Raw genomic sequence first — 21,460 nt, forward strand, 5'->3', positions numbered from 1 at the left:
ACTAGTGAAAGCATTAAGGTGTATTATGTTATATATTTCATTCTCTGAACAGGTAGAAGAACCTTGAGAAATTCCACCTTTAAGCATTTAAGTCTTTTAATGCATTGCAATAATTCAAAGTCACATAATGCGATTTTCAGTTTTCTTGAAGCACTCCAGAAAATTATTTTTCCAAAGTTTCTTCACTTTGAAATGCTTCCACAGAAGCACTTGAGGCTGAAAGTAAAGTTAATCCATTTACAGATAGCCCTTTCAGAAAAGAAAAAAACCTAAGGAACTAGAAACAGTTTGTTCTAAAGGAATAAAGATGAACGTATTAGCATCTGAAGAAATCCTAAAGTAAAACTAGGTATTTAGTTGTAAACACATTTGAGAAATGAGAGCGGATGCTCAGGTGATCTTAAGGCCAGGCCAGTGGTAGCCTTAGGACTCCTGTGTAGGGATGTAAGGGATGCTCAAAGGAAATTTGATCATTGTGTGCAGCCTGTGAATGGGCGTGAAACCACGTCCAAACTTTTTGTGGTTATTCCTATCCTGGGATGAAGTGCTGTTGCTCAGAGCAGACCTTCACGACCACAGCAAAACTGATGAAGCTGCCGCTCTCAACTCTTCGCTGCTGCTCTCGCGGGAGCAGTATCACGGGGCTGTGTGAGCACCTCACACCTGAGTAAGTGCTGGGTCACCCTGCTGAGCTGCAGCTGATGCCCAGGAAGGGAACTCCTGACCAGCAGCCTCCATGTAGACACAGGGTCTTCTGTAAGGGCTGTCCACAGCCTTGCTCTTCTTGGTGGACCCTCTGTGTCTTTTTCTGTGTGGCATTGGGGACGCATGGTGCCACAGATGGCATTCTCCTAGCATATGAGTGTCTTGGGACAACCACTGCTAATGCCTCCAAATTGAAATTAGGTGGCTAACAAATGCTTCTACAGGTGTTGCATAGTGCATCTATGCATGGTGGTCCCCAGCAGGACACGCAGGATGGAAGTCCTACTCAGGACATCCAGCTGCCAGGGCCTGCTCTGCAGGAACCTCCTGCCCCAGGCACCTACAGGTGGTCCCACTTCCTATGCTAGTTGCCTGCTGCCATCTGCCGGCTTTTCCCCAGCGCTTTTGTCACCCCTGTACTCTCTGGGGGCTTAGTAGGACTTCCAAGCACCCTCCTGAATGGCTTATCATAAAATGACTGTTTGAAATATGATTTCCATCATGGGCAAGGTCCATATGGGTATTGCTCCCATTCAGAAATGCCATGGCAGGGGAGCGATGGGTGAGCTCCGTAGGGCTGTGTCAGGTGCTTGTAGTGTGTGTGTCTGCTCCACCTTGGTTCACAAACATGAATTGAGAAGAAGGGAGGCCAAAAGGTTGTTGCAATGAGGTGAGAAACCCTGTGCTGGTGAGTGCTGTGACAGTACAAAGGATGCTTGAACTTGACTTCCTGCTCCTGATGGGGTACATTGTGGGGTACTGTGCGCTGGTCATTAACTCTTCCTCCCCTGGGTAAACAGACAGAAATGATATTTGCTTCTTAGTGTAGTGCTAAAACACTTTTGTAGTCTCTTCACATTTCTATCCGAAAAGTAGGAACAAAATTCTCCTGTCAGTAAAATAAATTGTCAGAACAACCACATCCATGGAGTTTAATTTAATTTAATATTTAATGACTAGCCAGCTTTTCCTGGGATAATGATTTCACAAGAAGGGAAAGATCAGAGAAGACCTCCTGCTAGTGTAGCACAGCTACAGCAGGAACTGCGGAAACGCAGGGTCAATCCAGCAGAATGAGATTCTAGCAGCTGTAGTCACCGTGGATAGTACTTCACTCCTCGAGGGTCTGCTCTTGGGTCAGTAGGACTGCTGTAGAGGAAAGGACACATTTAGTATGCATTGAAGCAGGGTTTGACCTGACTGCAAAATGCTCCCTCCCTTGGAAAGAATAAACTGGGCATGGCTTAAGGCAATCCTCTGTATCTCCCGCTTTTTATGAGAGAGGGGTGGGATATTTCCTTCCAGACCTCACATGTCACAAGGCTGTGCTGTCCAGCCCTTTCCACAGCCACACAAATTCCTCACTCAACCATGTCATGGTGATGTGATTTCATATAAAGAGGACTTTTATACAATAATTTTCATAACATGTTTGGAACAGCAACCTGCCTATATTTCTATATGGCAAACCACGCTAGAAACGCTTGGCCATCGTATGGTTTTGACATCAATGTCAAAAGTAATGTTTCAACACTCAGCAGGTTAGCAGATGTAGGTGTTGGTGGTCCACACGGCAGAATAGGCGCTGATTTGTTTTCTCACAGTTGTATTGGCTCTGCAGCGTTAACAGTCTTGTTAGTTCTTGTCTTTGGCATCCTCAGATGCATTCCTCTGAATTCCGAGAGCTAGAAGAACCATTAGATACAAGGAAGGAACAAGAAGACCCACAGCATATGTTCAGTCTGCAGGCGAACAGTACTGCCTGTGCTAACCCTAACTCATGTGTATAAAGATGGTCTGGGAAGCTAATTATGACAGGCAAAAAAAAAGAAAGGATTGTAGGAATTTGCTCCAAATGACAGCAAATGCAGTTGGCAGAATGACTGAAACTCGGTCCGTGAAGAATCCCTCCAGGATATGTAGCTTTCCTGACACAAAGTGAGTGGGCTTATTTAGGTGGATTCAATGACTTTAGAGTAATTTTCTACTCATAGCCAGACTAACACCTGTAATTCTTCCTCTTTCTATTTTTTTTTTCTGCCATTGGATAGGGACCAGCTCCATAGATCAATTTGTTTATTTGTGGGGGTTTTTTGATGATGGATGAATTGACTGACCGTGTCACCACTGTATTGTGAACCCAAGGATAAATTCACAGGCTGTTAGCAGAAGCACTGCCTGATGCCTGTCACCTCTACTGAGCAGGCATTGCTCCCTCCTCCTGAAATCCTCAGGATGGCTCGAGGCTCCTTTTCCTTTAATGTTTTATTTTTCACTGAACTGCACCCTGTGGTTAATTTTCCTGCTTACTTTACAGCTTCTCCTCACCAGCCTGCACCGTGACGTGGGTATATTCCACTTTCAGATCCCACAGTTTGCCAAACACAAGGCACAATGAGAAGCAGCGGCCCAGTTTTTAGAGGATCTGGCTACGTTCTCTCCTGGCTGTCATTAAGGAGCAAATAACTGCAGATTTGTACCTGTTCATTTGAAATAAATCCCAAAAGATTTGTGAAGATGTAGGAAAGATGGTTTTCAGGTACTGCCCTTGCTTGCCTACCCGATGCCAACAGGGGGAGTTTCAGCTCTGTCTCAGATTTATGCTTCTGACAGTATCCTCGCCTTTAGTGATATTGATCATGAGGGATAAAAGTTATTTATTTTCCCACATTTCAATAACATTTCTTAACGCCTCTTTCCTTTAAAGAAACACTTCTGTAGCTCTTCTATAGATTGAAAATGAAGGCACAGTTCGTATCTCTTGTTGAAATCCTTTTAAAAAGAGACCGGTGACGGAATGGTTCTACACCTTGCTTTGCTAGAGTGAAAGAAAAGTAATTTGCCTCTGAGACGAATCAAACCCAGATTTTAGAAAACTACCTCCATTTCTCCCTTCCCTCTGAAAACCCTGATGACTCAGGCATAGTTGACTTCTCTTGCTCATTTTGTATAAACTAAGATTTGAATGATAAGATCTTAGAAAACCAAAAATCTGCCTCTGGCCTATCAGTTTAAATCAATTAATTCATAACCAGATATAAAGCAAATGTAGAAAAAAATACCTCCCTTTGATTCGTTTGTTTATTTGTTGAAGGTGGAAGTAAATGGGGAAGAACTTTACTTGTGAGGAGGCGGAACGACATCTTAGGGAAATGAGGCTTTGTCCTTAGAAGGGGGATGTAAGCCATGCTTGTGTAGAAATGAATGGAGGAAGACTTTTTGGAGAGACATTTTGTCTCTTTATAAATAAGACAGAATACGTCTGTGCAGTGCTGCAGTCAATTCTGCCAGGTCCCAGCAAATTGAAGTTTCTTTTCACAAAAATTCTCATTCATTTCTTATATAAAAAATTGTTTTTGAAATTGTCTTCAAAGAACAAGGACTGCATCTTTTCTGTACCATAAGCATGATATTTTCAGTTGCTACTGAAGAAAATACCTTCCGTATATTGAGCCTCTAGGGTTCACTCAAGTTGCATTTCAAGCATTTTTTGCTGCCATCCAGATGAGACTTCAACTTCTGAATCTGCTTCATTTTGGGGTGTAAAAAAAGCTCTTCAGAAGAAAACTGAAATGTCCTGAGTCATCCAGTGAGAGCTGACACTAGCTCCTCTTTTCAAAGTCTTATTATCTCTGCCTCTGAGCTTCAAAACTATAGCTACTTTCAACTATGATGTCTCAGCTGACAGGGTCCAGAACTGTGATCTTGTCAACAGAGCCCAGAATGGAAGAAATCTTCCTTATGCGGTCTGTCCTCTTTGGGGGAATCCTGCAAAATGGACTTCTTCCTAGTTTGTAGAAGGAGCATTTTTAAGGGATTAAAAATTATTCAGCTTCCACTTGGCATCTGAATTTTGAATTCACAAGCTGGGTCGTTCTCTCCATACCCACACACACAGGAGGGCCATGCTCTGTGTAACGTACAAAAACATGTAAGTAAAGATGTGCGTGTGTGTGTGTATATATATAAACTATGATTGCCTACTTCAGAAATTCAAATTAAAATTCATGTCTATAGCAGTGATGCTCATCATTTCACTCAGTCCAGTTTTGCAGTCAGTTAAAAACCTTTTTAATTAGTAGCTCTCAGCAATTCGGTGAGTGGGTTGCTGGAGTGGAGAAGGTCAATGCTGTATCGGGGGGGGGGGGAGGCGGGGGAGGGAATCAACTTACTGCTGTAGGAAGTAGGACATTTTTCTTGATTTGATGAAATTCTGTTGGAGAGAGATCCACTGTGTCTTGATATTGACATAATTGCGTGGCATATGCTGAAATGGCCCTCTGTAATGGGCTGATCCTGCGCATGTACCAAAGGGCAAGGATGGCCCGCTGCGGCTTGCCGAGATGCTCTGTCTATTCCCATGCCAGCAGCCCAGCCAGAAGGGGTGAATGGTTCCAGGGGTATTAGGAGGGGTGCCAGTATCTATCAGGGCTGGCAGGTTTTACTGGGACAGTTGCAATATTGTGGTAATACCTCTGTCTGGGCCTGGCTCTTGAGTAAGAAATGGAGAGTAAAAGTAATTCCCAAGGATACTGAAGTAGGTCGTCTCCATCACTGACTGTGACCCAAATATCTCCCCTGAGAATGAAGCCTCATTTCACACCCTAGCTAAACAGGGTGGAGACAGGGATGGAAGCCCTTCCATTTCTCCTGTGTATGAACTTCTGGTTAAAGCCCAGATTGGTTGTTCAGACCACTGGCAGAGAAGGAAAGAGAGGACAGGCATGTGGATGTAAGAAGAGTGTTTAGATCAAGAACTAAGAGAGGCTGTGTCACGGGATTAAGGCAGCTATGCAAGCTTGCATGAGTATTTCCGCCTGTGCTGTCTTCACGCCTTCTCTGAAGGAACATTTTTGTCCCAAGCACAAGGACAGTGTATGTACCTTGCAGGATACGTTGCAGTGCACTGCACAGCCGTGGCTTCTGGCTCCGCATCTGCTCGTGTGGACATGCCGGTTTGCACCATGACCACGTGTGCTCTGCCTTCCTTGAGAGGGAAGCCCGAGTGCACACGGGCAGGGAAGGAGTTGAAGTGTGGCAAGGATGCTGGTCGGGTTGCTTATGGGACCAGGGCTGTAAGGTTTGCTGGGAAGCTCACCATCCCACAGGCAGCACGCAGCCAGAGGTCGTGCCAGGGGATCAGGGCTGCGAGCGCATCGGTGCCCAGTGAACATGAGTTTGAGGCAGCACTCCTATGGCTGCACAAACGGGGCTTCCAAGGCTAAAATCTGTAATCGTGGGATCTGGGCTGTGTTCAAGAAATGTACAAAATGTTATGGCAGCAGTAGGACATGGGACATGTTTTCTGTGTCTTGGACGAAGAAAACTAAACTGGTGGTGTTGCACTAGTAAATACCATCTAAAGCATTGAGGATCATGATGGTGTTTTAAAAAAGATAACCAGGTCAATGGGTAGGCTGCTAGGTGCATCATATGTACAACTAGCTTTTTATGTAACTAAATCAAAAGCCTTGCGAAAGAGTAAGTAGGAAAACTAAGACTGAGTTAACTTATAGTATGATGGTGAACATTTGAGTTAAGTACATTAGAAACATTTTACTGGTAAGAGAAATACCAATGGGAAATGGCTTATGTCTCTATCTGTGATTTCTGGACAGGCTTACACGGTCATTAAATAAAACAGTGTGCTTTTCTGGAGTAAGGCCAAGATACTGTCAAGGATCATATATCTTTTAGTCAAAAGTGGTATACTATCTCACTGTTTCTAAAGACCAAAGAGCTGCCTATGGAGGAAAGTGGAAATATCTGTGGAAAAATTGTTGGTTCTGAGAGCTGTGTTTTTAAAACACAAAATCCTATGAAACATTGACAGGAATGGGAGAGGAATGAGAGGCAATGCTTTAGAATAAACCAAAACAACAAAAAAAGAAGCAAGTAAGAGTTGTGTCTACCACGTGCTTAAGAACAATAGCGCTGAGTCAAAACCTGCTGGACTCAGTTGGGAATGCTGTGGTTTAGCTAGCCCAACTGAGCTGAACTGGAATGCTCTTTTTGTCTTTCAACAAGCCTGTAAAAGTTGGCAGAGATCTGATCAGCTGTTTAAGCCCTGCTGAACAGCCCTTGGAGTTCAGCTCTTATATCTAGTTAGGGGCCCAGCAGAAAAATTAAGGGTCAAGCAGGTTATAGGCTTAGCTGGTGGTTGTTTTTGAGAGGAGTGCGGAATAAGATGGTTTTTTCTGCATGGAAGAAAAACGTTTGTTGCCTCAGAAAGATCTATACTCATGCACTCTTCTTTCCTGAGGCAGGGGCTTTCTGTGTAAATAGAAATGTGAGCAGTAGCTTGGGGAATTGTTTCATGTTTGTGATGTTACACGGACTAGCTTAGCTCTTTGTCTAGGGGTGCATGTCCAAGGAGATTTAGGTCTATCTAAGTCAGAGCTGTCACAGCTTGGTCCTGCACCTTGCTCCTTCTCTCCTTGCCAGCACTGATATTTGTCTGGTCTTGTCATGAGCCAGTTCAGGGAGCTAAACTGATTGAAGACTACTGCTTTTTCCTGCAGAGTTACTTTTTACCTGGTTTAACTTCCTGAACCAGCCCATGGCAGGGTCATAGCAAGGCCTAATACTGGCACGCAAGAGCTACCTGGAATTTGTGGCTGGGGTGAAAATGAAACGGCGAGATTTGGATTAGTTGAGCTCTTGGGGAACCTCAACCTACAGCAATTTACCCTTCCTGCTGCTCCACTGCACCCACTTGTAGACCTTCAGTCCCTTTATGTATTTTGTATCCAAGTTTATCTGAGTATGGATTCTTTAACTGAAACTATTTTGTGGTGCACAGGCATACTGCTGGACCTGCTTTCTCCTTCACAGCCAGACCGTGCTCAGAAAGGCTGGACTTTGCACTCAGCAGCATTATGTCCACCTGGGTTTGTGAAATGCTGTGGGTCCCAGTTTGGAACAATTAAATCCCACAGCCCCAATGGCTCCCACTCAGGTCAAGGCAACGAAGGCATATAGAGATGTACAAAGGCACCCTACAGTGCAGCTGGGGTGATGCTAACTTAATTTGGGCGTATCTTGGGTAGGCAAATGGGTTGGTGTCAATGTCTCGGCCTCATCCTATGCTGACTGGTCCCCAGGAGAGGAGGTCTCACTGTCCCCAACCCCATGGGCTTTCTCCTGTGACTTTCCCTTGGCTGTTTTGTAGCCTGACATACGCTACGCGTTCAGTGTTGGTGCAGGCAAGGCTGACAGAGGCATGGCGAGTTTGACCGCAAGTGCTTAACAACATCACTCATCCTCTGGGCACAGGGGGGCTGTGCAGTTACTTCCATTTTATGCTAGAAAGATAGCTATGTGAAAAAAGCAATAGAGCTCAGTGTGGTAATGATTTGGTCCTGTCTTCTCCTTTAAGGGGTTCAGAAGTATCAATAACAGTGTGCACTTTGGGATTACTAGTAGGAAACAGTGCTTCAGGGCATGGTCTCAGACAGTGTCCTTGGGGAACTTGCCTTACCAAACAATGCTGACTCCTTCAGTTCAAAGAAAGTCAAAGTATTTTCAAAATTTGGCACGTAAGTAATAGTTGTAGTTGCTGCAGAGATATTGAGCAATTGTAGCCGAGCATGGAAGTGGCCTGTGAAATCATGAATGGTGGGGAGAAGTCACAACAAACAATTTCTCTCCTAAGTGTGGCTTCCACATTTTGTGAAGGCCTTGAGAGCCTGCCTGTAATTTCACCTTTTCTGACAGTTTGACTTGTATTTCCACTTGCTGACCATTGCCATTATTTTAAGCCTCCATCTCTCGTCTGTTTGCCTTAGCAATTTCTGTTAACTCTAGCCCAGCCTACATGTTTTAGCTACTAATAGTTTCAGATGGAGGGACTTGACCTTCCTTCCTTAATGTTTTCTCAGTGTTCCTTTGTTGCTGGGTATGAGATGCAGGAAATATTTTTTTTTCCTCCGAATGAGGCTGTAGTTACCTGAGGGTTGAAAAAATGAACATTGTAATTCAAGGCAATAACACATAGCAGTGAAGAATGTAAATGGTGCTTTTCACTTAGCCTGGTTTCTTACAATCCCTTTTTTACTAGGAGCAGACAAATGACTATTCCAATAATTAAAAGGAATATACCTGGAGAATTAGCCGTATAATGAATGCCCCAGAAGTTGAAACTTCAGCTCTCTGATTGTGCATTCAGTTCCCACAGGCCTAAAATGTAGAAGCCAAATTCCAGTTTAGAGCTGCTGCTTTCAGATGGCAGGATGAGCTCTGGTACGAGCACCATTTAAAGAACATACTCTTACATTAATTATCCTTTCCAGTACATACCTTGAAGTGACATTTAATGGGAGCAAGAATAGGGCAGAAATAAATACTGAAATATGATAGCATGCATTTTATGTGGATTATCCATGGTCAGAAGAGGAAGTAATGATCTGATAAGGGTTTCAAGTTCTAATATGTCTGATAAAGGGAGAGAATAATTCCCACAACGGAGTTATCTATGGCTGTTCTTGGTCAGATGGGAAACACGTAGCTTCTGTGCCCATGGGTGATAGTGATGGACAAAACCTAGAGTAGCTGTACTGCTTTATGTACGAGTAAACTGGCTGTATTTCTCTCTTATTCAGAAGATATTAATCTTGCTTTTTAATCTCAGAATATAACCAGTGCTGAATCTCAGAGAAAAGGGTTGAAAACCAGTAAGTTTCTTTTTCATGTTATACAGCTTTGGACACCCTTTTAAGAATAAAATGACACGGCAAAGTGTGAAGTAACAAAGGAATTGTAAGCAGTGGCCAGCGTGTGGAAAGTCAAAACTATCTACAGCTGAATAATGGTCTTATTGGAAATGAAGGGCAAACAGGAGTGTATTTTATTATGGCCTCTCTATGTGGCTTCAGAGATCACATAATCCAAAGTAAAAAATGGCATGCATGTGTTCCCTGAGATATTCTTCAGAATGGAGGGGCTATATATCAAAACCTTATTTCCTGGTAATGAATTTTAAATAAGTGCCCAGGGCATCAGGTCACTGATGTTTCCACTTTGCAAACTGGGTGGGCTATGAAAGCCCCTAGAGCCCTTCAAAGGCGCCTTAAAAAAGATCCCTAGCTTTAACTGACCAAACTTTTCAAGAAAAATACCTGAAACAATTAGGAGAATGAAAACCAGGAGGTCAGATTACTTGGCCCATGGCTGAGGATTTACATAAATAGGCCTAACCTTTGACTTGAAAATAAAAGGTAAGTACAGAGCCCTGACAGAACAGCAGGTCATTGGTATTTACTCTGTAAAGTACTGCCTCTGATGCTATGACAAAAATGCCAGGAATTCCACTGATCACTGTGTGCTGATAGGGCTCAAAGGTATGCAGCCAGCTAACAGAAACCCAGCCTACCTGACTGATCGAAACTGCATTACTCCCACGCATTTATAACCTGCAATCTGTGAGCGTGGGAAAGTGTGCAAGGCCTTAGACTAATTCCTGAGAAAAAAAAATGGAAAAAGTTGCTGTCTTTAACAGTTTTTTAATTTTTTTTTTGTGGTTTGGGCAACATATAATAAAATTAACAAAAAGTATCCAAGTGAGCATTTTAAGAGGCTTTCTTCACTGTGCGTACTGCTGTTCAAGAGACTCCAGAATTGGTGTTGCACATGCAGGCTGAGATTGGTACCACATTCTGCATCGTGGGGCTTTGTCAAAGATAATCTGTGCTTACAAGCAGTCTTCAAGTGTTGAAATGGTAACAAGCTGTAGGAAGCCAATCCCTGGCTCAGTTTTTAGCTGATGAAACTCCAGACAATAAACCTACAGGAGAAATTGTATGCTGTGTGTTTGTGCTACATTTTGTCGAGCAATGGCTCTGCGCTCACAGGTCAGAGAGGGAAAGGTGAACCAAAAAAATTTTTTTTGCATTTTTATGTCTAGCACAATACCAAAGATGTTTTAGTTTTTTTTTTTCTTTTCTACATGGGTAGCAGAGAAAAGACTAGCCCTGTGAAAGTGGAAACAATAAGTGCAAAGTTTTTATGTTCGTGTTTTATAGAGGGAGATTTGGTTTCCTGTTCCAGTTTGAGACACAAGCACACACCAAGTATCCTGCAGGCTGTTTCAAACTTGTTTCTCTAATTAATCAAAAGTGATCCATTACAGAAAACCTGCAGGAATGTCAGAGATGGATGCTTCTGCTGTACTGTTTTTTACTTGCTTGTTGCAACAGAGGGGGAAGCTGTTAGTGCCTGTCTAGTAAATTATTGAAGGATGGTGTAAGAGGGCCTGCCGCCTTCCTCTTGAAGGGCCAGGAAGCCTGGGGCTAGCCAGCCCCATGCTGATTTCCCTGTCTGCTAGACCGCTGTGGGGTTTTGGAGGGAGTTGGAGGAACACCCCACAGCTGAGGACTGATCAGAAGAGAAGATGGGCTGGCTCCATGCCCTGGGTGCTGCCTGGCTGAGTCCCGTGGTTGGGACACTGGGCAGGCAGTGATGAAGCAGGAGGAGGTGGAAGATGGTCAAGCAGGGTGTCCTGGTGAGGAGACAGTTGTCAATCCCCCTGAGCCCAGTGAGTTTGAGCGCAGTGCGAGGAGAAGCCCGGCCCAGCACCCCTCTCTGATCAGCATGGCCTTCAGAGAGTACTGCTGGCCACGTCTCCCTTCCCCCTCTGGCCAACCGGCATGAACCCAGGGTATAATTTTGGAGGGAAATTAAAAGCGTTTGAAGGACATCCAGTCTCTGGAGGGTGTTCATGGTGACCTAGAGCCCCTTTGGGCGCATCCCCTTCCCAGACTCAGCTGTGTCCTCCTAGGGACCCCTCCTGCCCTAGGTCTTCCTGGGCAGAGTGGTGGCCAAGTGTCCCCTCCTCTGAGCCAAGTCTGTGATCCCCCCATGCGAAGTGTAGGCCACCCTGCTTTTGCTTCTGCATGTAGTGGTGCTGTGCGGTGCTGGCACCGTTTCGCTGATGCACTGGACTCGGAGGCAATGGGGCAGAGTCGTTACCTCCCAAGTCCCGTACTGCGCTACAAACTGCTTCAGGTCTGCCCCGCTCTATCAGACTGGCTGCATCTGGCAGAAATGGCTTTGCTGTGTACAACTACAAGGTTAGTGGTAGCAAGGCTGTCTCAGGGACAAGGGTTTTATAGACTGTATTTCCAAGAGGCGTGCAGTCCGGGACAGGGAGCTGCCACTGGTGATAACACTACCTTGCAAAATGATAAGCGTGAATCCCCGATTCAGGGGAAATAAGGAGTGCTTCTCTCTTGCTTGGGGATGAGGAAAGGAGAGTTGGAGGCCTAGTCAATTTCCCGTGGCCTTTCTTTCTCATCTCGATCAACAGTTTGGTATCTGCTGTGAACTTTAAAAGTGCCTTCAGTGCTGATCTTCACACGAGCCTGCTCTAAAACACACCTGGACCTTCTTGTTTTTTCAATCCCTAACCACTGTAACTGCTATTTAACCAATTTTTCCCCTAATCACCATCCCATGTCTTCAAACGCCGCTCTGCCTAGTACTGAGTGCTTTCGCTTACCTGGGTAGCAGCGCCAGGAGTGTGACATCTCAGCCTCCGTACGAGGGGCCTGGAAGACTTTGTACATGGTCTTGTCCTCAGCTAGCTCTGTGATAAATGTTTTCCGCGTTTCATTCTGAGGCTGAACAACGATTTTCTTTCTTCCCTTTTAAATTTGTATGTATATGGTTTGGGTTGCAAAATTTGCTTTGCTTTTGGCAAAGCAGTTTCCAGGCGTAGTTTGGTTAAAGACTTCCTCCATAGCCAGGGAATGATGCACATCCCATCAGCATGGTGATGCAGATCCAGGTACACTCATATGGAAAAGGGGACCAGTGCCTACAGTCCCTTTGCCTCCAGAGAAATCATATCTGGTCAGATATTTTTGTATGATTTTGAGAAAGTTTCAAAATTGTGCATTTGGGAACTCTGTGCTTTAAAGAAAGTGACCAGGCTTTTCCTGAGCTCATATTCTGTTTCTGGTTCCCACATTGTATCTGTAGGAGAATACAATTTAAAAGGATGATGATTTGCAGGGGCCATTTTTGTCAATGGCAACAAGTCGTGTATAGGCAGTCTATAAACTTGGGCCAAAGGTCCCTCTTCTTCTTGACCATGCTGTTTCCTAGGTTTTTTTAGTGTGCATGATGTAGAAGATGTCACCTCCTAACCTGAGCTGTAAAATTTTGGGAGGATAGGATCAATCCTTGGGGGATGTCTGCGGACAACTTCATTTTGTCCATATTGCCATCTCACTCCCAACCTTCAGGTTCTCATCAACTGCTTCTGTTTCTCAGGCAGTCTGTTAAGAGCTGCATCCTTTGTGGACTGGCTACCCCTGCATAGTTTGCTCACAGACTACTCTTGAGTACTCTCAGATTAAAATTTTGGGAAGTGAGATAGATTTTGTGGAATGATGAACTTTGTATCCCTGCCTTGACTGGTAGGGCAGCAGCCTTTGGCTGTACTCTTCTTCTGTTTCTCTTTTTATTAAAATATGCTGTATGTAAATTCTCTTACCCATTATACCATCAAAAACATGTTCTGGCTTTCTGTGAAATGCCTAAGGGCAGTACTGAATTCATTCTTACATGATCTCTGATGGTAGGGTGCTTTTTATCAGTGGCACTTGTGCCACTCCATTCTTGCAAAAAACACAGGAAAATGCCTAGTATGAGAGGACTTTCAAAACACTACACTGTCATTTGTTTCCGTCACATAATTATTTGCTTCTTTTTGGACCACTTATAAATGTGGCACTCACCCTGCTGTCCTATCGTGGCTGGGAAGTTCATGCATGAAGTAGCTTTTTCTGCTGGCTTTGTACCTCACAGGGCAATGCACCTCCCCAGCCCCTCTTTTGGCTGCTGCCTTGGAGGCAGAGCTAAACTTCCACTTCCTGCAAGAGCCGAATTGAATGTCTTTGGGGAGACTGTTTTGGGCTTGGACCCTTTCACCTCTATTACCTGCCTATGGGTGCTTCTCTCCCTCCTGGAAAGTCACCTTCAGTCTCTTCAATCTCCTCCAATGTTGTTTTGTCCCCAGCCAATAAGGTCTGTGCCTCTCTCCGCAGATAAAACGCAGCATTTGATACAATTTTAACCCAAAGGAGTTTATTTTCTTCCCCAACTCTTTATTGTTTCAACACGCTATTTATTCCTCCATTCATCCACTTCCTGTAGTGCCTAATTAGGGTAAGATCATCCTTGTAAATCCAAGATCAGTCCAGCTTACCTTCTTTTCCCTACAGATTTTCCCTCAGACCTAGCAAGACCACAACCGAGGCCACAGGTTTGGGTACCTACATTCATCTGGACTTTAAGGTGCCCCTTTTGCTCGGGCTGGTTGCCTGTTCCTCTCCAGGCACAGTGCTGTCCCCGGCTCCAGCAGAGAACTCCCTTGAGTGGTACCGTCCGCCTGGGTTGCTCCTGCACACGGTCTCCCAGCGTTTGTAAAACTCTCCCTCAGCAGCTTCGCGGAACTCAGGCTGGTGAGGTTGCTTCCTACTGCACAGAAGAACTATTTCACATATTCACTGATAGCTGGAAAACATAAACATTCAGAAGCAAAACATTACTCAAAGTCATAAAGAAGGAAGGCTGCATTTGTAAAATCTTGTGTGGAGAAGCCCATTTTCTCCCGTGAAGAGCTCTCAGGCACCATATCAGGCTTGTGTTTTGCTAGAGGAGGCATCAGCTGAAACAGCGGCAGCCAAAAGGCTTTGATTCATTTCATTTATTTTTAACTTTCCCATTGAAATGCCTGGGTTAAAAAAAAAGAAATTGCTTCCTTGGAGAGCCCTTCAGCTCCGAGAAAGATACCTACTGCAGTCTAGCAACAGGCTTGTTCTGGGAACAGCCCGGCCAAGCACTGCCCAGGGGGCTGTAGTTTGTTCTTTCTTTCTTTCTTTCTTTATTAATTTTGACCCTGAACACAGACACCTCTTTCAAAGGCTGCTGTTGTGGGTTGGGGTTTTTGGGTTTTGGGTTTTTTTGGGTTGTTTTTTTTTTTTTGGGTGACGAGCAGAGCAGGCTCCGGCTCACGGGAGCAGAGCGCAGCAAGAGCCGGGAGAGCCCGAGCGATGGCAGCCTGGTCTGCGTCAGTTGGCCGGTCACAAGGATGTCTGTCATGTGCTGCTGCTCAGACAAAGATCCCTTTCTTTCCGTGCCTGGTGGGTTCTCCATCAATGAGAGGACCTTGTCCTACAAACAGAAATCAAACCTCTGTAATTGTGGTGTCACTGATAAAACATGATTTCTTTACCAATTCCTATACGCACTTTGACCTCTTGCCTTGGTGCAACAGACTCTGAAGGTTTTTCATCTCTGGCTCTTTTTATGGTTTTGATGGAAACGCTGTAGGAAAGTTTATTTTGGGACTATTTTTGATGTATCTCAAGCAAGAAGCTAAGCTTATGCACTTACAGTCAAAACTGCTATGAATTGTCTGGAGTGATCGTTAGCTCTAAATAAAACTGATTTCAGGTTACGGTTTACTTTTCGTTTAAATTTAGAACTACTTTTGCATGAATAATTAATATTATGCGTTTTCAAGAAAGATGAGAACAAAATTTCTGCTCCATACAGTTCCATTCCTAAAAAAAAGTGAAAAATTTAAGTAAGAAGGCTGAAAACCAAAAAAAAAAAAAAAGTAGTGCTGAATAGCATGGCTAAGCAGCTGTGTTATTTTTTTCTTCCCCCAATTGAATTATTGCTATAACTGTTCTTGCTAAGTTAAGATCTCACTGGGGGAAGGAAGAAAGTTTCTAGGTTTCACAGCAGGAAAGTCTTTAACAAGAAGTTAATGTAGGATAACGAGGGGGTCAGGAAAACCATAAGCACAAAGGGATTGCCCAGAAGACTGTGTAGAGATGAGTGCGGATAAATACACTAAACAAGAGAAGAAACACACCGCAACCATTTGAATTTTAACCTAGATGTTCAGTGACAAATACATACCGTATCCACTATCGCATACTATCCCTGAGCAGAGTAATCAGCAGCATTGTCACTGTCCCAAGTTACCAGAGAGAATTAAAATTTCTTGTTTGTACACGTGTTCTTCTTTAAAGGGAAATATCTTACACGTGACAGGATTTAGAGATTACAAGATACATGGGAAGACAATACTGTTTAAAAACAAAGCCAAACCGAAAATGGAGAGAAGCAAGTATTTGTGGGTTTCTGGGACTGTACTTGACGTTTCTAATATTTAACTCTTACAAAAGGGAAGTATATCAGAGAAGTTAACTGGGCTAGAAGACCAGTTAGCTTTGCCGTTGCTTTTCAGTCAATAGGCCACTTCCCTGGGTTAGGGGTTGTGCTCTGCCAAACAGCAGGATTTTTTAGCTGGCCCTATATCGATGAGAAAATAATTCTCTGTTTCTTTGGTGCCATAGGTCATCAATAAAATCAGAAATTATTATATTCTTCAATACTGCAAAATTGCTGCCTTTAATATTCTTAGAATATTAGATTATTTTTAAAATAAACTGGATCTTTTTCAAATATATTAAAACCCCACCTCAGCAACATTTTTTTTGCAAGGAATTTTATAGAAGTTTGCTTCTGAATTATATATGAGATGCTGCATACTAACTGTGCTGCTAGTTAATTCCGAATTGGTAACTAGAATGTGATTTTTCCGGTTAGCTCCCTTTAGGGTCAGGCTGGGACACTCTGAAGTATTATGGCCATGGAGACTATTTCATCATGCAGATGTAGGTACCTCTCTGATCTATGTAGTTGTGTTTGCATTGATATCCCTAACCGTGAAATAACTCGTCAGCTTTAAACACTGCATACAATGGTCAAAAGTCAGCATTAGTAGCATTGAGTTCCATGAATAAATCTGTATTGCTGCCATGAATTAGATGAATGATTAGCAACAGAAAAATGCTATTTCCTCTGCCAGTTTCTGGAGATTTTATTATTCCCTCATAGGGTAAGAAGATACTGTGTTCCTTATTTCAGAGAGAAAATAGATGTTTTTATGTGTGAAATGTCCTCCCTTCTCAAGAAGTAGGTATCACAGGCTGAAATACCTAAACACTGAGGAAAATGACAGGTCTCCCCTTTCCTTTTGCCCTCATCAGAAATTAAGTTTTGGCTAGCTACTGGTATTTTGTAGGAATTATGCCTGCGCAGTTATTTATTTTTATATTGCTGCAACTTTTTATCCTGATTCTTGCAGAAATGAGGCTTATGCAATCCTACTGCGTACGCTTGTATCTCCGTCACTTCCACACCCGTGAAATCTTTTGAACCTATTGACAAATTTCAACCAATTGATCTCTCAAAGAAAATCAAGTTCCTACAAGCTTTGCGAAAAAGAAACCTGCCAGGTAGTGCTCTCACAGAGGGGTAGGCTGCAGTGCAAACAGGCACCATTTCAGACAGCAGAGAACCCACTTGCGAGAAAGTGTTTATTTATAAACGCCTGTCCATGGGGAGCATTTCAGGGCAAACTTGTTCCTTCTTTGATCTGAAGTCAATTGAGTCTGAGGCTCAGGTCTTTTGGGAGCCAGGCTTCGTAGTACTGACCTCCACAGCACGTGTGGATACTGCTTTGCAGTAATGATTTACCACCTTAACTGCATTTAAAGCAAATGTTTTTTAAAATCACTTAATTTTCCATTTCTTTTCCTTTTTTATTTTTTTTTTTTGGTAAAGGATCAACAACTGCCCAATAGCCTATCTCTTAAGACCAAGACTTTATGTTGTCCATCACCCTAGAAGTCAACTCTTGACCTTTATCACTGTCGCTTTTCTCCATGGATTCTCTGAGTTTAAAGTTACAGAATTGCTGAAACAGATAAGAGAGTGCAGAAGGCTGAAAAGTGGCTAGGACGAACCTCCAGGGACAAAGTTTATCTGTTGGAGCATTTCCTGTGTGTACCTTGAAACCTCTCAATTTAACTTGATCAAAGCATGAGCCGACACGTTTCAGCTCCCTACTGAACAAACAAATTTACAGCTTATCATTGTTGCCACCTCAGTCTTTAATTTACTTTACTTAGTAAGCCAGTACACGTTAAATGAACAACCTGGTTACTACAAATGCTAGGTTCTGCTCTCAAAAATAGGCTACAGTTCGCGTGACGTTAAATTGCGCAGCACATCGGCAGACCCTCCCCTTCCCCACAATCCCAATGTAAAAGGAAGCTTAAGCCATACATAGCCAGTGTGGACAACAGTGGCCTCTTTGGGACCACTATATCCATCAGCATCTGTTGGATTGTTTTTTATTATCTTGGGCTTCCTCATTCTTTTTCATTAACTCCCGTAGGACATATGTGGACTGATAAAATAAATGGTGGTGTTTTAAAAATGCGTTAGTTAGCTCACATTAACATTTCAAAGCACAGTTTAGTGCATATGGACTAACAGGTCATTTTAAACATCAGGGTTTTTTGTCAACAGCAGTAACTAATACTTTTTTAAATGTTCTGATATCTGGGAATTTATTTTTTTTTCATGACAGAAAGTCTTTACTTAAGTTAATAACAACAATAGTAAAGACAATTCTGAGGTGTTGCATGGCCAGACAGCCTGGCTTATAGAAGATAATGAGGTACATGGATGCCTTTCTGTTTTTAACCCAGAACTATTTGGTGAGTGGTTTTAAACCATGTCTGAAATATTGTAATCATTTTCCACTTAATACTGGCCCATATTTTCCATCTTATATGTCCTTCCTTATTCTCAGGGAAATTGAGTCCCATATTTGGATTTCCTTGGTAACTGTTGTTCATCAATAGTGTGTCCCCCTGGAACGAGAGCAGGTGTGGTACTTGAGGTGGTGCTGCTTCTCTTTCAGAAGGCACCTGCAAGGGCAGGGACAAGTGCCACACATTTGGTGACATTTATCCTCAGTTCTTGCATGCTTTTCCTATGTGACTGCAGAACCCCTGAACTAGGAAATTGCTCCTGTCCCTCAAAGGTGTATGTTTCTGGGTCCATAATGCAAACATTGAAAGATCCTGGATTAGAGACAATAATCAGCCAATAAACCAGCCTCCCAAAACAGCCTTCTATCCAGAACAACACTAAAAGGTATCTGTACCTCATATAGGTGGATACAGATATAAACTATAAACTTCAGTTTCTTCTAATGTCGGTTTCTTCCCTTCTTTCAAGCAAAATATAACTTCTTCAAACATTCTGCAAGCTCAGATATCAGTTTTTATTCTACTTCTGTGTCATCACTTATTGAAAATGCAAAATGCTTAGACAATGTAAGTTATGATGGAAATTTTCAAAAAAGTGCAGCGACACATCTCCTCTTAGAATTAATGGGACATGCGTGACGCTCTTCTGCACAGCTTGGTAAATGTCATTCAGAAATTCAGAGCATCTATGCAAGAAATGACAGGAAAGCCAGCCACATATGGCACTGTCTGCTGACACAGATCAACCTCCACACGCAATTCAACTAATAACGGTATCTTGTCTTTTTCCCATAAAAACCACAGACTAGGGATAGTTGAGTTTAGGGTTTTGCGAAGCTTCCAGGTGATACTTTGATTTTGCTGGCTTGCAAAACTGTTTCAGATCTGCAAAATTACTTGCATTGATTATTTTCTGCCTCTGATGTTATTAACTTAAACAAGTTAGATGACTTATTTTTCCACCTAAATGAAGCCTGTGCCAGACATAGAAAACTCCTTGCCTGAAAGATGAGTTAACACAAATTAATGTCCTGCATTTTTGGATTTCCTGTAATGAATTAGCTGTAATTATTGAGGTAATCCAAGATTTATCATTTTGCCACCCTGCTTTTAAATTTGTCAGAGGAAACCTTAGTGTAACTAGTTCTGCCATTTTTGCTAAGAAGAAATTTAGACAACAGAGCTGGGTGGGAAATGTTCCCCTGATGCTCTGGGATGAAGCAGATCTCTGGAAGTATTCTCCAAACAGGGAAAAGAGTGAGTTTGTTCTGGATTAGGTGGTAGCCTGGTGCTTGTGCTTCACACTGGGACTACTGGAGAAAGAGGTTTAAACCTTTCTTTGGCTTGAGCTGGGTTTCTCACGTGCCAAGAGGGATTCCCCTGACACCAGTCCATCAGCTGCTCTGTGACAGGTCTCCTTAAATATCTCTGGCTGTATAAGTTGCTTGTGCTTCTCTAAGGCACATTGTCTGTGTGGGTTTGAGCACTCCTCTGGATGAGGGAGACTCAGATGCGTGCTCTTGCTCCAAGCGTTTTTTATTTATAAAAAGTGGAAACTACTCCAGTGGGTGAGTTTGGAGAAGATGCCTTCTCCTTTCCATCAAATGGTGCTGGTTAGGACCACACCTAGTCCTGAAACTGAAACACCTAATCCAACTCCAGCAGAGTGGATATGTTGTCTCCTGGAGCAACAGAAGCTGTTATTTTTACTGAAAGTTTGATTTTAACAGCTATATTTCCATATGAACCTCTGTTTTTAACAAGTCAGCATTTTGTAAAAAAACCCTGTTTTGTAGAAGTTTCCATAGCAGCTCTAAAAATAGGAGGCAGAAGAACCGGTTCCTTGGGCTGCTCTGTGGACTTGGACTTTCTCAACCAATCTTCAATAAAGCTTCATCCCTGTGGCTCCTCTTCTTAGCCCAGCTGCTCTTGGCACAAATAATCACAGAAAACCACAGCTGATGCTGTCTGCGGCATGCTGCTAATTGCTGCAAATGTGCTTGCAGGTATCCCTGACTGCCCTGAAGCAGACAAAGGATTCAGGGCCCTTAAATGAGAAGGGTTGCAGGGAGGGCAGCAGTCCAGAGGTGATGTATCCTACGTGGGGAGCCCTTACACTGTTTGCAAGGATTTTTTTAAGCAGAGTAGAAATAAAATGTTTTAAATACCCCATAAAGGAGTGGCCATCGGTTGTTCAGCTGTACCGGAAGTCCCATCTCGATGGCAGTCTGGCTAGATGGCTGGGAAGCAGAGAAACCCTGCAGCCCCCTGGCTGCTAAAGGAGTGGGAGCCAGCATCTGGGGACCTTCCATGCTCCTCAGTCTTCCTCTGATGGATGGATATTACTTACATTTTTCTAGAAAGTTTTATGGGTGGGTAGAGACAAAAGAGAAAATAAACAAGAGGAAAATATCTAGCTATTTCTATGATAAGGCCACCTGCTAGTCTCTTCTCAGGATGGTGGCCTCATTGTGTGTACTGCTCTTTTCCTCTACAGACAGCAAATGTTTCAGCCAATGTCTGCAATTTTCCAATGATGAGTTATATTAAATTCAGACACCAGTTTTAGTTTTCAAAAATTAATCTTTGCCAAGCATCTATGTCAGGAAAACTGCTGTCCATTAGTAGGAAATTATTCAGAAAAAGGAAGACGCTTTACTTATTTATGTAAGAAACTGCTGTACAATTAAGTACAGATATAGGTCAGTAAAATAAGTTCTTTGATCTATTGCTACAAGGAATCAGCGTAAATACGTTTCCTGATAAGAGTTGCTGCTGCGTAATTGTATTTTACAAACTGCGTAGTGTGCTATTACTCAGGAAATGTGTTTACTGATATGCATGTCTCCACTCAGCCTCATGGCTGAAAGGTTTGCTTTTTCTGATATTTATAGTTCTTGCACATTTTTAAATAAGGCGATTAAACTCGCAAAGGGATGGAAGAGAGTACAAATAGGGAGAATTGATTCTAGAGCATACAAAACCACTATTGAAATAGAGACCAGTTGATTGTTTTTAAACAAATGTAGGTTAGTGGCATTTGAGATTAAACTGCAAGACAAATATTAAGAGGGATTAATTTATACTGTCAACTCTGACTGTTCTGGGCTTCA

The 21,460-nt window shown here is 43.0% G+C and overlaps 1 long non-coding RNA gene across 1 annotated transcript in view; it reads left to right on the plus strand.

The window, feature by feature from the left end:
- Positions 1–3,891: 3,891 nt before the first annotated feature.
- The window catches only part of LOC141749549 (uncharacterized), an 85,796-nt gene continuing 68,227 nt past the window's right edge, over positions 3,892–21,460 (plus strand). The window contains exon 1 of the long non-coding RNA XR_012589401.1: positions 3,892–4,636. This is a non-coding gene — a long non-coding RNA (uncharacterized LOC141749549). The remainder of the gene's footprint in view (positions 4,637–21,460) is intronic.

Source organism: Larus michahellis, chromosome 1 (genome assembly GCF_964199755.1).
Source record: "Larus michahellis chromosome 1, bLarMic1.1, whole genome shotgun sequence".
In the NCBI taxonomy this organism is placed as follows: domain Eukaryota; kingdom Metazoa; phylum Chordata; class Aves; order Charadriiformes; family Laridae; genus Larus; species Larus michahellis.